This window comes from Lithobates pipiens, unplaced genomic scaffold (assembly GCF_037356315.1).
Source record: "Lithobates pipiens isolate NorthernLeopardFrog02 unplaced genomic scaffold, aLitPip1_a1.2 Scaffold_16, whole genome shotgun sequence".
NCBI lineage: Eukaryota > Metazoa > Chordata > Amphibia > Anura > Ranidae > Lithobates > Lithobates pipiens.
This window is the reverse complement of record NW_027507748.1, coordinates 464,226,942-464,244,829: the sequence shown is the minus strand read 5'-3', so window position 1 is coordinate 464,244,829 and position 17,888 is coordinate 464,226,942.

Genomic DNA, 17,888 nt, shown 5'->3' with positions numbered 1-17,888 from the left:
TCGCTGAATTAACAGCTTTTATTGCAAGTGACCATTGGTGCGATAAGTATGAGGTGTCCATGTCTTGTTCCCATTGTACCATGGGGGGTAGTTTGGCAAAGGACGTCTTTTCGTTAAGTGTGGCATAGAACAGGGAGATACCTTTGGCTGATGTATTATTACCTTTGAGATATTGCCAGGTTGGCCGCGGTATACGTATGTGGAGATGGGGATTTCGTATTAGGCAGTGGGTTATTTGGAAATATTTAAAATAGTCGCGGGGGGGAAGATTAAATTCCTGTTATGGGAGGCAAAGGGTTTTAGGAAACCATCTTTATAAAGGTCCGCTATATGTGTTATCCCAGTGTCTTTCCAAGAGTGCAGATGCATGTCAGAGATCAGTAGACCAATTATATCAATTGGTAGAGGAACATTGCAATTAACGATGTTCGTGCATGTGTGTTTGACCAAATAGGCGAATGCCGTCACAGATGCTCTTATGGGAGGGGAGAGGAGGGTATCATTCGCCCTTATTTTAGGTGCAGAGAGAAGCCACGTTTGTAAGTTTTTACCAGGTATTTGGCAGGTTTCTATGGAGCTCCAATGATTGTTGGGGTCAGGATTAAACCATTCTTTGAGTTGTGCTAGTATGGCTGCGTTGTAGTAGTCCCTAATATTAATATAACCCATACCTCCCACCGCCTTGTGTTTCAATAGGGTATTGTATGCTATTCTAGCTTTTTTTCCTTGCCATACAAATTTCCTGAGTAATGTTTGGGTTTGTGTGAAGAAAGGTGTAGGTATGGGGATTGGTAGTGCTATAAACAGATACAGTAGTCAGGGAAGTTGGAGCATTTTAAATGCTGCTAGTCTACCTGAGCTTGTGAGCATCAATTTAGACAATTTATCTAGTTCTAATGGGAGTTGATTGAGAAAGGGGGTGAAATTGGCCTTGAATAAGTTCTTTAGGACGAGAGGTGAGAGTGATACCTAGGTAGGTCAGAGAGTCAGCGGCCCATGCATAATGGTAATGGCCTTTCAGGGACAGACACTGTTGTTCTGGCAAGAGTAAGGGAAGTGCATAAGACTTAGAAACATTCACTTTATAATATGAAACAAGGCTGAATTCATCAAGTACCTGTTGTACCGAAGCCAGGGAGGAAGTGGGATGAGTCAGAGAAAAAATGACATCATCAGTAAAAAGGCTGATTTTGTGGTCTGTATGTTAATACTGAAAATGTTGGGATGGGATCTAATTTTAGCAGCCAGGGGTTCGATCATTAGGTCAAAGATCAAGGGTGACATGGGGCATCCTTGGCGGGTGCCGTTTGTAATATGAAATGAAGTCGATAGCATTGAGGAACAGTAAACTTGGGCCGAAGGGTTAGAATAAAGGGCTAGAATAGCTGAGAGGATATGGTCTTGAAATCCAAATTTCTCTAAGGTCAATTTTAAGTAATGCCAGTGAACCCTATCGAATGCCTTCTCCGCATCCAATGAAAGTAGCAGAGAAGGCACCCGATGGGCCACTGCGTGATGGACAAGATTGATCATGCGCCGGGTAGCATCTGAGGTTTGGCGACCTTTAACAAAGCCCGATTGGTCAGGATGGATCAACATTGGCAATATGTCATTCAGTCTCCTTGCAATAACTTTAGCGTACAGTTTCATATCATGGTTCAATAGTGAGATGGGACGAAAATTTTGAGTTCGATTAGGTTCCTTCCCTGGCTTTGGTATCGTTACAATTAACGCTTTCAACATCTCTTGTGGAAAGGAGGCAGAGGAGGCAGCAGAATTAAACAGGGGTGTCATGTGTGCAGTGAGGATTGGACTAAATTGCTTGTAGTACTCTCCCACAAAACCATCCGGGCCAGGCGCTTTGCCATTAGGTAGAGTTTGGATAGCTGATTGAATTTCTGTTTGCGTGAAAGGGGCATTGAGTACCTCCAGTTGTTGTGTAGTCAGGCGGGGGAGGTTCACTGTGTCTAAGAAGGCTTGTATCTGCGAATGAGTGGGTTGGGTTTGGTTGGGATCAGTGTTCAGATTATATAGTTTGCCGTAATAAACGCTAAAGGCATTAGCAATGTCTTGTGGGTTAGTCAGTTTAGAGTTAGAGTCGGGATGGTGGATATAAGGAATGGGAGATCTAGTGATATGGCCTTTAATTTGGTGAGAGAGTAGTTTGCCAGATTTGTTACCTGCAGCGTAAAATGTCATTTTGTGTCTCCTTTGGATTTTGTCATGGTTCTCTAGTAAAAGAGCCCTAAGCTCCAGTCTTAGTGATATTAGTTCAAATCTAAGTGTCTGGGTAGGTTGGGTTTTGTTAAGCAAATCAACAGTTTGGATACCCGTAAGAAGGGTGTCCATCCGCTGCCTCCTTTGCCTACCGTCCCTAGCCCCAAGTTGAATAAAAATTCCCCGCATAAATGATTTATTCGAGGCCCACAGAATATGTGGAGCTGCAACAGAGTCTTTGTTACGAATGAAATATTCCTCTAATTCATCTTTCAGTATTTGAGCATAGGGTTCCGATTGTAAAATTCTGGAATTCATTCTCCAAAGATACGCTGGTGAGTGCTTGATTTTGTCTTCCAAGGTTATACTCACAGGGGAGTGTTCTGACCATGTAGTTAGATGTATGGTAGAAGAGGATATGTTTTGAAGAGTCCAGGGGTCTGTTAAAAAGAGGTCAATTCGGGAGTAGGAGTTATGACCTGAGGAAAAGTACGTATAGTCCCTCTCTTCTGCGTGTTGACATCTCCAGATATCTAGAAGTCGTAAATCGCTCAACAGAGGATTCAGCGCTAGCCTACTCCTCTTGGGCTGGAAGGTCAAATCCAGGTCAGGATCAGGAGTGCTATTGAAATCTAAACACCATAGTGTAGCTCCTTGTTTTTATGCTTCAACTTTTTTATATAGCTTACGTAAAAAACGAGTTTGGTGTGTATTAGGCGCATAAACAGTAACAAAAGTATAGGGAGCACCGATGATGGTACAAGACAAAATTATATAGCGACCATCAGGGTCTGCAGTGCACTGGACAAGTTGAAATGCTAGAGTGTTTTTGAAGGCTATAAGCACCCCTTTCCTTTTTTTTTTCTGCGTTGGCGGTGAAGATATTGCTGAATTCTCTGTGAGTGCATACAGGGGGATTGCTTGCTTGAAAGTGCGTTTCTTGTACGCATAGAATGTCACACTTGGTGTGTTTGGTTAATGTCCACAGAGATCATCTCTTGGCAGGGTGGTTAAGCCCCTTTGCGTTGATTGTGACAATCGTGATAGGCATGTGGGGTGCGCGAGTGACAAAAAACCCCCCAAAAAAACGAATAAAGTTGTTACCTTGGAAGGCGGTGGCCTAGAGGGATCCGAGATTTCAGTCAGCTGTGATGGAGGCAGGGGTAGATCCAGAATAGGCACGTCCAGTAAAGTGGATTGAGGCTCCTGGGGTGCTGTGTATGGTAGAGAGACAAGTAGGGAAGGAAGAGAAGTGGGAAGGGGAGAGACAAAAAAAAAAAAAAAAAACACACAATCGTAGAAAGTCTGATTGTGTGTGGGGCTTTAGACTTTCCACACCACTTGTTTTGAAGCCCTTGGAATGTATTTAATGATTTAAATTTTTTGTGTAATTAGACTATATATCTGTCCACTTTTGATAGAGCAAGGGGTCATGGCATGGAAATGTTTGGTGTCACTGCAGGTGACCCTAAAATGGCCATTGACTCGACAAAAAAAAAAAAAAATATATCAATATTACTTAAAATGCCATTCATGCCAGATATGATGCATTGGTTGTGTTCAAAAACTTGGTCATGTTGTCTGCTTTGTTCATTGACCTGTTCTTTTTTGCATTTATTGTGGGATTTCTGTGCAATATGCGAGCAAAACATTCAACTGCATGCAGCTGGCCCATTGTATTCAACATGACACTTCCAAAACACACTAATTCTTAAAATATCCAGATCTGAAATGTCTTGGATACACAGGATTAAGTGTTATGTTCCATTTGGGCTGAATGTGGATGTAGATGTAAATGGCTTTTTTGATTGTTCATAACTTATGTCTTTGTGGAAAAATGAAATTGTCATGATGCAAACTTGATGGGAGTCTTTGGTGGCAATACCTGTAGAGAAGAGACTCAATTATACCTCCCTATATCCCATGAGAGGGGTCCTTTGCTAGGTCACCTTCTAGTTTAACAATCATTTTGTTGATAACTAAATCAGGAACTCTAGAAAGGTCACTATTTTAAACCTAATATCAGTACATATTAAATATTGTAATTGGGCCTTCACACTATGTGCCTTAGGGTTATATAATGGAGTAATATAACATTAGGGATTAGAACGCTGGGTTAGACATATTAGGCATATTGCCTAATCTGTGTGGATTCTAGCTTTAGTGTTCAGTGCATATAGTGTTGTGATCAATCTAGAGTTTCCAGACACGTATGGCACAACAATATTTTTGATTGAAAATGTATACTTTATTTTGCAAGAAAATATACAAAAAACTAAATACTTTAAACAGGGTACATTCCACTCTGTACTGCGACACAGCGCATAAATACACTACACAACAATACAGTTTCCAAGCATACAAATAAATTACATTCATCCTGCGGTATGATGCCTGATGTGTTGCGCAGAGTAATGGTACCCTGAAACATCCCATCATGCATGAGGCCGCATTACCCTGAAAGCATTACAAAGACATGTCAGCAAAAAAATCAGGTCATACTGTCATAGTCAAAGTTAAATGGCATTTCAACGAGCAACAGGTGTGATGGGGGGTGGAGAAGGTGGGGTAGGGAGGGAAGAAAGAGTTCATAGGCCCGAAGCTTTATTGAACGGCCAAAGGATACATAGTGGGGGGGTGGGTGGGGGAAAGAGGAAATCTTCAGACCGACTGTCTGCAACAGTCCTCGATAGACATCCTCTCCTTCTGGTGGATGAGGCGCTTTCTGGCACACCAGACAGCGTCCTTAACCACTTGCTGACCGCCGCACGACGATATACGTCGACAGAATGGCACGGGCAGGCATATGGGCGTATATATACGTCCCTGCCTTCCCGCGGGTGGGGGGCCCGATCGGGCCCCCCCGGTGCCTGCGGCGATCGGTATTCGTTCGGGAGCGATCCGGGATGAGCGATTCATTCATGGCCACCCCCTCGCGATCGCTCCCGACGAATAGAAATGCTCCGTGACATCACTTCCTCTCCTGTAATGTAAACACAGGAGAGGAAGTGATGTAATCTCTCCTCCGTGTCGGTATTTTTCGTTCCGGCACCGAGGAGAGAGGATCGGTGAGTTGCACCAACACGACACTACACAGTAGAACATGCCAGGCACACTCACACCCCCCCTTCACCCCCGATCACCCCCCCAATTACCCCTGCCCCCCCCAGTCACAGTGACACCAATTGCATTTTTTTTTTTGCATTGGTGTCATTTGTGACTGTAATAACTGTTAGGGCAGTTAGGGTTAGCCCCCTTTAGTTCTAAGGTACCCCCCTAACCCCCCCAATAAAGGTTTAACCCCGTGATCACCCCCCGTTGCCAGTGTCACTAAGGCTGGGTTCACATTGCAGCGGTTTATGAGAACGAATGTGATTCGCACCGCACTGCAGTGCAAATCACATCCGATCTCTGTGCGATTCGAGTTCAGCCATACAGATAGTATGGCTGAATTCGCGCCGCACCCGCCGCAAATTCGCACGGGACCCTTTTTTTGGTCCGCAGCAGAATCGGATCGCATGGGTGTTCACACCATGCGATCCGAGTTTGCAGATCGCACTGCGATATGTGAACTGATCTGGGGGTGTCATTAACATTTCACTGACACTCCCAGCAGTTCGCATAGGGCAGTGTGAACTGCCGCCGGGAGGCATGCGATGCGGGAACCCGCCGCGGATTCATGGCGTTCCCGCATCGCTCCAGTGTGAACCCAGCCTAATAAGCGATCATTTTTCTGATCGCTGTATTAGTGTCACAGGTGACGCTAGTTAGGCAGGTAGGTATTTAGGTTCGCCGCAACTTTTTATAGCGCCAGGGACCCCCATATACTACCGCATAAAGCCCCCTGATTGCCCCCTAGTTAACCCTTTCACCAGTGATCACCATATAACTGTTACAGGTGACGCTGGTTGGTTAGTTATTTTTTTATAGTTTCAGGGCACCCGCCATTTATTACCTAATAAAGGTTTAACCCCCTGATCACCCGGCGGGTGTCATTTGTGACTGTAATAACTGTTAGGGCAGTTAGGGTTAGCCCCCTTTAGTTCTAAGGTACCCCCCTAACCCCCCCAATAAAGGTTTAACCCCGTGATCACCCCCGTCGCCAGTGTCACTAAGGCTGGGTTCACATTGCAGCGGTTTATGAGAACGGATGTGATTCGCACCGCACTGCAGTGCAAATCACATCCGATCTTTGTGCGATTCAAGTTCAGCCATACAGATAGTATGGCTGAATTCGTGTCGCACCCGCCGCATAGGGCAGTGATCACCATATAACTGTTACAGGTGACGCTGGTTGGTTAGTTATTTTTTTATAGTTTCAGGGCACCCGCCATTTATTACTTAGTCTCACTAGTGTACCCCTAAATTTAGGGGTGTCTACTTTCCAAAATGGGGTCATTTGGGGGGGTTTGTGCCATCTTGGCATTTTATGGCCTTCAAAACTGTAACGCCCTTAGAAAGCCTGAAGGCGGTGCTTGGTTTTCGGGGCCCCGTACGCGGCTAGGCTCCCAAAAAGTCCCACATATGTGGTATCCCCGTACTCAGGAAAAGCAGCAGAATTTATTTTGGGGTGTCATTTCACATATGCCCATGGCATGTGTGAGCAATATATCATTTAGTGACAACTTTGTGAAAAAAAAATAAAAAAAAATTAAAGTTTGTAATTTTCCCGCAACTTGTGGCAAAATATAAAATATTCCATGGACTCAACATGCCTCTCAGCAAATAGCTTGGGGTGTCTACTTTCTAAAATGGGGTCATTTGTGGGGGTTTTGTGCCATCTTGGCATTTTATGGCCTTCAAAACTGTAATAGGTAGTGAGAAGTGAAATCAAAAATCTACGCCCTTAGAAAGCCTGAAGGTGGTGCTTGGTTTTCGGGGCCCCGTACGCGGCTAGGCTCCCAAAAAGTCCCACATATGTGGTATCCCCGTACTCAGGAGAAGCAGCAGAATTTATTTTGGGGTGTCATTTCACATATGCCCATAGCATGTGTGAGCAATATATAATTTAGTGACAACTTTGTGTAAAAAAATAAATAATTTTTTTTTTTGTCATTATTCAATCGCTTGAGGCAAAAAAATAAAATATTCAATGGGCTCAACATGCCACTTATCAATTTCCTTAGGGGGTCTACTTTCCAAAATGGGGTCATTTGGGGGGGTTTTGTACTGCCCTACCATTTTAGCACCTCAAGAAATGAGATAGGCAGTCGTAAACTAAAAGCTGCGTAAATTCCAGAAAACGTACCTTAGTTTGTAGATGTGACAACTTTTGTGCAAACCAATAAATATACAGTTATTGACTTTTTTTTTACCAAAGACATGTGGCTGAATACATTTTGGCCTAAATGTATGACTAAAATTGAGTTTATTGGATTTTTCTAATAACAAAAAGTAGAAAATGTCATTTTTTTTTCAAAATTTGCGGTCTTTTTACGTTTATATCGCAAAAAATAAAAATCGCAGAGGCAATCAAATACCATCAAAAGAAAGCTCTATTTGTGGGAAGAAAAGGACGCAAATTTTGTTTGGGTACAACATTGCATGACCGCGCAATTACCAGTTAAAGCAGCGCAGTGCCAAATTGTAAAAAGACCTCTGGTCATTGACCAGCAAAATGGTCCGGTCTGAAAGTGGTTAAAGCAGCACAGCACCCGCCAGGCACTATCAATGTCCTCCTGTGAATGAATTCCACAAAAGAGTCCATTCAACACACCAAAGTGTGTGATAGCAGTCTGTGGAACAAAGTCTTTGAGATGAGGTTCCAGAGCGCTCAACAGGCCCTGTGCAAAGGGACACTCCCAGAAAACATGCAGAGCAGTTTCCTCCTGGATGATGCAAAAGGGGCAGTGTCTGTATCTGCACAGGTTTCTGGCATGCATGAATGTCCTGAGTGGCAACCCCCCTTGGATTGCCATCCATGCCAGATCTTTGTGCCTGTTGGTGAGTCTCTTTGAAGAAACATTCCTCCAGACCACTTTACAAGTGGTTGAAGGGAGGCCTGGTCTCAACAATGTCCGATGCTCTAATCAACTTGTGGATAGTTTTTGGCTTCCACAAGTCAGGCTTCGCTCCATGTAGCCCCAGCTCCTTAATAAACTTGAAAGTGTCCAAGTAGTACCAAGGAGTGTCCCAGTTGTAGGGGATGGAGCTGTCCCAGCTGTCCCATCCAAGGGACCTCCAAAGAGGCAGGAGGAAAAAACGGGACATGGAGTTACCACCAGAGTCTACAGTTCTGTCCACCAAAGTTCTGCGGATGCAGTTACAGGCAAAGAACACCCTCAGTAGAGTGGCGATGTCAGGCACGCCCTTAGCGCCCTTGAGGGGTTCCTTGAACATAACCACCTGCTTTGCTCTGTCCATTTTGGAGCTCCAGATGAAGTGAAACTCTGCCCTGGTGATGGCCTTGCAGGTGTTAAACCGGGGGGGCCAGGCCTCGGCAAGGTACTGCAACACAGGGAGGATCTCGCTGCGGAGTACCAGTGTTTCACCTTAGATGGTGAGTTCTCGGAAGCTCCAAAGTCCAAACTTTTGTTGCATTTTAGACAGTCTTTCTTCCCAGGACTTCCGGGCTGGAATTTTGATGAAGTCTGCTTTGATGCTGAAGAGGCATGGGTGCAGAAGAAGGCAGGAACCACTTTCCGAAGAGCATGACTTCCAACTTCCCTCAGTTGACCTTTGCCCCTGAAGCTTGGTCGAAGTCCTCACAGGTCTGGGTGAATGTGTCGATGGAGCACCGGTCGGCACAGAACACCATCACATCATCCACGTAGAGTGAGCACTTGACCTCCCGTCTGTCCGGTCCTGATGCGGTGATCCCTCTGATCTCTGGGTTCCGTCTGATGCTTCGGGTGAAGAGCTCTATACAACAGACAAAAAGCAGAGGGGAGAGAGGGCAGCTTTGTCTGACCCCAGACAACACTGGAAAGGGGTCAGTTTTCCAACCGTTCACCAACACCACACTACAGATATCATTACATTTAATTATGAACAAAACATTTCCCCAAGACCAAACCTGCACAGAGCCTGCACATAAACTCATGAGAGACATGGTCAAAGGCCTTCTCCTGGTCAAGACTGACCAGGGCTGTGTGCACACGGCAGCCATGGATGTACTGGACCGCGTCCCGGACAAGTGCAAGGCTGTCCGCAATCCTGCGACCAGGAATGCCACAAGTCTGATCCGGGTGGATGATCTGTCCGATGACAGACTTCAGCCTGTTGGCCAGAACTTTTGCGAGGATTTTGTAGTCCACATTCAGAAGAGAGATTGGACACCAATTTTTCAGGTCCGATCTCTCCCCTTTGCGCTTATACAAAATCGTGATCATCCCCTCCCTCAGTGTTGGAGGCATTCTGCCCTCCACCACCACCTCCTCGTACAGCTTGAGCAGGTCTGGGCCCATGAGATCCCACAGCGTTACATAAAGTTCAAATGGGAGACCATCGCAGCCCGGGGTCCTGCCCCGCCTAAAGGATTTAGCAGCAGAGTGCAGCTCCTCCAACACCAAGAGGGGCATAATATCTTTGGATGTGTCCAACTGTGGACTGTCGTTCAGAGCCTTTTCTGGATCTTTTTAAGCTACCGGTTATATCTCCTATATGGACTTCTGGTGCTTATATATCCACCTGTTCCACACTACTTAACATCCGGGATTCAACCATTCGTTTGTTTGATCCCTCATTATCATAGTGTTGTCCTCATTTATATATACACAGCACCTTTTTAAGGTATATATATATATATATATATATATATATATATATATGTTTTTTATAGTTCTATAAGTACTTCTGTTGATCCCCATGCCAACCTCTTTTTGTTAGGATATGCTGGCAAAAAATTGGAATATCTAAAATAAAAAAATATAGCTACTGATTTTAATAGCTGTTGTCTCTTTTCTACATTCCTAGTCCTCTGCTGATGCGATCCCATGTTGCTCCCAGGTGACACAACAATACCTATTTTTACCATTGGGGGTCACTGCTGAGTCCATTTTTGTTGTCCCCATGTTTTTAGTCTGGCTCACATCCGAGAGATGGTGCCTCCAATTAGGGAGATGTGGATATTCATCATTTTTACTCTTTAGGTTTTGATAGACTAACTAGTGTTTAAGGATATGTGCGCAGGCCGTAATTTAAAAAAAAAAAAATCATACATGGCAATAACTGTTAACTAGAGTAGGTAAGGATTGATCATCTGGATAGGGCTGCTCGCCACCTGTTACTTTCTTGGGGTGGTGAGAAGTTGCCTTAGGCATTACCCTAATACCATCTGGTCTGATCAATGTTTTTTTTGCCTTTTTGTTTTTATTGTTTTCATCCTCTTAAAACTATTTTGGTATCAAAAAGTGGAGGTTAAGAAGCTAAATCTGCTGTACCTCAGCCAACAACCCAAATTGAATATAGTGCAAAAATGTCCCCTTAGGGGTGGGACTTTATAGGCATAGACTGTGAAACACTTGATTGGTAAAAAAGTATTAAGTAATTTTATTTAACAATTATTAAAAAACAGTATTATACATATCATACACACATATAATTAAAGTGCACAAATTGCTTTCGAGTGTATATATTTCTCAGATTTTTCCAAGATCATATGCACTCAAAATGTGAACATATAAAAGAATCATATGCATTTGTGTTTGCTGCGCGTTACAGAGTATCATAAACTCCTTCTTCAGGGATAGTCTGATATGCAAATAGTATTATATGTAGCAATCTAAAATACAAAAGATACACATTTTCAACAACATCATACATTAAATCAGCATTTATTGTCCATCCAGTGGCAAAAGATAGGTCAAGGTAAAGACGGAATTATATGCTTTGCACATGTACATTAAAACTTCGGAATCCAAAAACAGTAGATAGAAAATGGGCAGGTAGGTCAAGGGAAGAAAAACATGTGCGGCAAAGGAAGTTAAAGGAAAAGCTTCCTGGTTGATGTGGGGAGGGGGTGTAGTGATCACCTGGGTGCAACATGGGAGGATCACATCAGCAGGGGGCTAGGAATGTAGAAAAGAGACAACAGCTATTAAAATCAGTAGCTATATCTTTTATTTTAGATATCCCAATTTTTTTATCTAAATATTGAACAATAAAGTTGCTATAAGGCCATTCATTGTCTATTTATTGAGATAGGATGTGATGGATCGCAGTCAAAACCAGAGTATGTGGAATTGAACTGTAGAGCGCCTCAGTGTCAATAGTAACTAATCTAAAATTTTAAGAAAATGGATCGTATCTTTCACATACGATGGGAGGCTGATTACAAAGGGCCTAAGATGTTCATCTATTAGTCAACAAGGCCTTTCAGAGATGGAGCCAAGTTGTCGGAAGTTTAGGGTATTCAGTGTGTATGTGTAGCACCGACATCCTTGTGTATTGATATGTGTTTGCATACTTTAATATAAAGTCTATGGACATTGCTACGGTTCAGCATTTAGAGCCATCTAGTGACTAAATACGGGTAATGGACTATTATGATTTTTTACCTCAGAACAAACGCAAAAGACTTACAGGAAGTGACTGTTGTTTGGATTGAGAAGGTTGACCTTATTACCCAGGAGTCTGTGTGGCTTACCCATGAACACTCTCTTAAGCAGTGCATGCTGGGTAGGAGATAAAAGGGACCCTGAGTGGCCATTTTAGCTTTCTTGGAATCACGTCGACTGGCTCCCCGGGGACAGCGGCCCACGGCCATTGCGGAGCCTTGTTTGTGAAAGGGGCTGCCCCCAATGTCAGTTCATAAATACAGAGCAGAAAGTGGTGCTGCCCAATGGAAGGATCCTCAAACCTGCACATTTTGCAAACTGTCGTACTTACGGGGTAGTTTACCTCTTAACTTGTAATTGTGGATCCTTCTATGTGGGCAAGACAAAACAACCGCTGTGCAAAAGAATGGGCAGACATGCACTCAGTGTGCGCACGTGCAACCCAGACTTAACACTGGGTCGTCATGCACATGACGCACACTGCGGCAGCCTCCCAAAGATCAAGTTTACGGTACTAGACCGGTTTCATCCCAACCCCAGAGGGGGTGATTGGGATAAAACTCTGTTACAGAGAGAAACTAGATGGATAGTGGATCTTTGTGCCACTAGCCCACCGGGCCTCAATGAATGTGTTAGTTTCCGACCATTTTTGGAGGGGTTCACTTTGGGGACATGGGATGGTCTGGAGGGCATGTAATTCAATATGGCAATCAAAAAATGTTTTGAGGAAGGGGGAAAATAACAAATAATAGAAAACATTTTTGATTCATTTATGTGACCATTTAGGGGCTGTAAATGACAACTGATGTGATTAAGGGAAATGTTGATTATTTTTATTTATTTTCTCCCTCTCCCCCCCCTCCCCCCTCCTCTTTTCTCCTTCCTCCCCTTCATTTTTCCCTCCCCCCCTTTTTGGACTTGTGGTATGTCATTTCACCATTTGTGCGATTTAGCATGTTATCCAATGTCCAGTAACGGGCATTAGCCCCATGTTTACACATGTTTAACAGGAACACATACCAGTTTTGATTGGGTACACATTTTTTCTTTGGTGTTTTTTACATTTACACTTGTTTTCTCTTTTTGGTTTTTGTTTGGGAAATTACTTTGTGCCTTTCCCTCTGTGCCATCTTAGTGTGGCTTTCGTTTGTGGCTTGTGTTCCAATACTGGCCGCCGCCGCGTTCCATCCTCAGGTAGAACAACACATCATATGATGTCACTTCCGTTGGGTGCGCAGGCAATTTCCACTGGCGCCCTGGGAGGGACGTCAGTTCCGGAAAGACTACGTGTGTTTCAGCCTATGCTGGGAGCATGCGCCGTAATGATGCACTTTTCTTATACATGCCGTAACTTCCGTTGGATGTGTGGGTAACTCTCACTGACGCCCTGTTAGTGATGCTGTTGTTTCCGGAAATACCTCTTGCGTTCCAGCTTGTTCTGGGAGCGTGCGCCGAAACAACGTAATTCTCTCATACACGCTGCTCGTTGGGGAGGTTTACAGCCACGCGAGGCTTTACGCCCACATCCTCCCTGATTGGCTGAGCTAGGTAAAAGTGTGAAACCTGACAATCACTTCACTATACACACAGGGGGATGGTTCATTAGAATTGCACACACCCTCCCTATTTAGCAAGCGAAACACCAACCAATTAGAGGATCACTATTCCATATTTAAACAGGTCAGCTGTTGGAAATTTTTGTGCCATCCATATGCTGCACATAGAGGACTGCTTCGCCATTTGTAAGTACTCCCTTTAGCTAAGTATATGCAAATAAGGTAAATCTATGTATTTTGGTACAATACGAATTACTGTATCTGCTTTATAGGTAATTTGTGGTTGGACTACAGCCTCCAGTTTTCCTTTTGGGCTTATTTCCTGGGAATGGGACAAGGCAACCCTGGGTGCAAGTCATATACATGCTAATTCAGCTTGACACACACATGAAGGTGGACTTGAAACATCCAGATAGCCATTGTTTGTTCCAATTAATGTCCCACATAGAAATAAAACCCCCCTTGCCATAGAATCCGTGAGTATGAGACTACATGATTCTATTTATATCTATTTACCTTCGGCTCTATAGGCTGCTTCATGCTGCACGTTATTTAAATCAGGGCTTTCTATTCAAATGGCACTTGGGGTTTTTTCTTTGTTTCCACTTTTCTCTCTGGCTGTGATTTACATCCAAGGTGTATGCGGACACCTCTTTTCTATTAAATAGTTGCCTGCACATTCTCGGTCTCACATGGTATATTCCTTTCTCTATGGGCATACATGTTTTCATTGGAAATGGACTTTAACAACTATTTGGCTGTACACATACTTTTTTGTATTCACCATTTTAGGTTGAACTGATCTGGAAGTAATTTGTAGGACATCCTGTACTTGGTTGACATCTCGATAGTATTTGAAGCATTCTTCAGACATACTTATATTTTTCTAAATGGCAGGCATTTTGATCCCCGAACTTACACCTCACTAGGTAAAGATTGGCAGACATTTTATCTGTTTAGCTAATTTTGTGAAGGGAGTGGGGTGTGGTGTGTGTGTGTGTGTGTGTGTGTGTGTGTGTGTGTGTGTGTGTGTGTGTGTGTGTGTGTGTGTGTGTGTGTGTGTGTGTGTGTGTGTGTGGGGGGGGGGGGGGGGGTATGGGAGTTAGGAATTCCCCTCTTCTTCCCCATTTTTTTTTTCTAGCCTGGTAAAAATAACTTATATGCTTTTAATTGAATTGTTGTATATTATGATCTATATCATCAAGTTTGTTCACCCCTGATGAACTTTCTGAATTATCAGCAACTGGAAACGCATCGGGTGTGGGTGATATAGGACAAGCATTGTTTTAATTATATTTTGTTCTGTATATGTGTTTGTTTATTTATTAATATACCAGGAGGACATTGTTTAGCCCATTTGCACTTCCTGGTAATATTATGTACATTGTGCAATTTATGAATAAAAATTGTATATTATTGTGTCCATTTGTGTCCGGAGTTGATGGTCATTTAAAATCCCACCCACTCAGGGGGAAGCTCTTTTTTTGGCTTGTTTGTGAAGTGACTTGACGGTACCTGAGAGACGGTGACCAGATTGAGAAGGTCCAGCGTCACTCATCGGAGCATTGGAGGACTAACTAACTCACTGAATTGTTTCCTATATGCCTCTATTAAATGTTTCATAATTTCTCAGGAACATTTGTTCAAAGTCTTCTCCCACTCAGTTTTGAACTCAATATCATTGATTTCAAAGGTGGGAAAGATTTTAATTTGAAGCCAAAATGGATTAATGTCTTCCTTTATGTAGTTTTCAAAGTGACAATTTTTTTTCCAAAAGTTTGCTTAACCACTTTCAGACCGGACCAATTTGCTGGTCAAAGACCAGACCACTTTTTGCGATTCGGCACTGCGTCGCTTTAACTGACAATTGCGCGGTCGTGCGATGTGGCTCCCAAACAAAATTGATGTCCTTTTTTTCCCACAAATAGAGCTTTCTTTTGGTGGTATTTGATCACCCCTGCGGTTTTTATTTTTTGCGCTATAAACAAAAATAGAGCGACAATTTTGAAAAAAACGCATTATTTTTTACTTTTTGTTATAATAAATATCCCCCAAAAATATATAAAAAAACATTTTTTTCCCTCAGTTTAGGCCGATACGTATTCTTCTACATATTTTTGGTAAAAAAAATCGCAATAAGCGATTATTGATTGGTTTGCGCAAAAGTTATAGCGTTTACAAAATAGGGATAGTTTTATAGCATTTTTATTAATAATTTTTTATTCTTTTTTTTTTTACTAGTAATGGCGGCGATCAGCGGTTTTTATTGTGACTGCGACATTGTGGGGGACCCATCGGACATTTTTGACACATTTTTGGGACCATTGTCATTTATACAGTAATCACTGCTATATAAATGCAGTGATTCCTGTGTAAATGACACTGGCAGTGAAAGGGTTAACCAGTGGGTGGCAGTGTAGGGGTTAAGTGTTCCTAGGGGAGTGTTACTAACTGTGGGGGGGTTGGGCTTTCATTTAGTGTACACTGATCTCTGCTCCAATCACATGGAGCAGAGATCAGCGTCACTAGTTGCTAGGCAGAATAGACAAATGTTGTTTACACAGCATTCGCTCTATTCGGCCGCTCCGTGAGACGATCGCGGGGATGCCCGCGGCGATCGAGTCCGCGGGTCCCGCGACCGGACTCACGGGGGTCCCGACCAGCGCGGGAGCACACCGCCGGCAGCGCGCTCCCGATGGCAGGGCGGCATCGAATATTGGACGTACCTGTACACCAATATGCCTGCCCGTGCCATTCTGTCGACGTACATCGTCGTGCGCTGGTCGGGAAGTGGTTAAATGAAAAAATAGAGAGGTAAGATCAGATTCAAGACATTCTGTTTGACCAAAACTGGTCAAATAGCCAGTCATGCTTGTATCCCAGTCTTTGCCTTTGAAGTTTGCCATTTATACGGAGGACAATTTACAATAGACAATTTCTCTATTTTTTCATTTAAACAAACTTTTGGGAAAAAAATCGTCACTTTACTGGCACATACAATCCTTTGAAAATTACATAAATGTAGACATTAATCCATTTGGGCTTCAAATTCAACCTTTGATATGATAACTCAATGATATTGAGTTCAAAACTGAGTGGGAGAAGACTTTCAGACTGTTGCAGAGAAATTATAAAACATTTAATAGAGGCATATAGGAAACAATTCGGTGAGTTAAATAGAGATTTGGATCAGGCCATTGGCCTTTTACAGCCTTTACAAAACCAAGCATCCTATAAGGAGCGAGAAAAACTACGACAGAATGTTTAGAAAAATTCAATAAAGGGATTTTAATAAAAAAAGAAAAGAAAATGGTAAGGAACCAGACAGCCTTTAGAGAGGGGAAGGTCTATAAGTGGCACACCTATCAATCTCAATTGAAAACAAATTCCAATTAATTTAGAGGATATGGCAGTAATGTTTCACAATCCCCGTCTAATACATCCTTTTCCCAGCATCAATCTTCTTTTAGACTAAGGCCGCGTACACACGGGCGGACTGTTCGCCCAACCTTGTCCGCTGAACAGTGTTTGGGCGGACAGTCCGCTCGTGTGTGGGCTTTCAGCGGACAGTTTCAGCGGACAGTTGGACGGACAAAGTCTTTCGGAAATTCCGAAAAACTGTCCGCTGAAACTGTGTTTGAGCGAACAGTCCGCCCGTGTGTGGGCTTGTCCGCTGTACTTTCGAAATGAGCGGACTGTTCCCGCTCGGAAAGTCCGCCCATTTCGAGCGCGTGTACAGGTAGGCGGGGCCCGCGAAGGAGACGTCGCGGGCTCCGCCGCCTGGAATGGGCTTAAAGGGGAACCCCAACGCCGAAAAAAATCGGCGTGGGGGTTCCCCCCAAGTCCACACCAGACCCTTGTCCGAGCACGCTACCCGGCCGGCCAGGAAAGGGGGGCGAGCGAGCGCGCCCCCCCTCCTGAGCCGTACCAGGCCGCGTGCCCTCAACATGGGGGGTGCCTTGGGGAAGGGGGGGCCGCGCGGCCCCCCCACCCCAAAGCACCTTGTCCCCATGTTGATGAGGACAAGGGCCTCTTCCCGACAACCCTGGCCGTTGGTTGTCGGGGTCTGCGGGCGGGGGGCTTATCGGAATCCGGGAGCCCCCTTTAAGAAGGGGGCCCCCGGATACCGGCCCCCCACCCTATGTGAATGAGTATGGGGTACAATGTACCCCTACCCATTCACCTGTGAAATAAAGTACAAATAAAAACACAACACAGGGGGAAAAAATATTTTATTGCACAGCCGGGGGTCTTCCGTCTTCGGGGGTCTTCTCGCCGGACTCCTCCGCTATGTGTGTGTAGCTCTTTTGCCAGCGGAGGAGTCCGGCTTTCTTCCTCCCCGCCGCCGGCCTCTTCTCCCGACTTCGGGGGTCTTGTCCCCCTCTTCGGTTCTTCTGCCGGGCCACCGCGCCTGGTCCGGTGGCCCGGTCTTCAGTCGCCGTCTTCCGTTCTTCTGTCGCCGCCTTCGGTTCTTCTGCCGGGCCACCGCGCCTTCTTGTAGCTCTTTTACAGGCGGTGGCCCGGTCTTCTGTCGCCGCCTTCCGTTCGTGTTCTTCTTCTTGTTCTTCTCCTGGAGATGTTGACTCGACGAGCTCTCCGGCCGGAATGCCGGGGACGC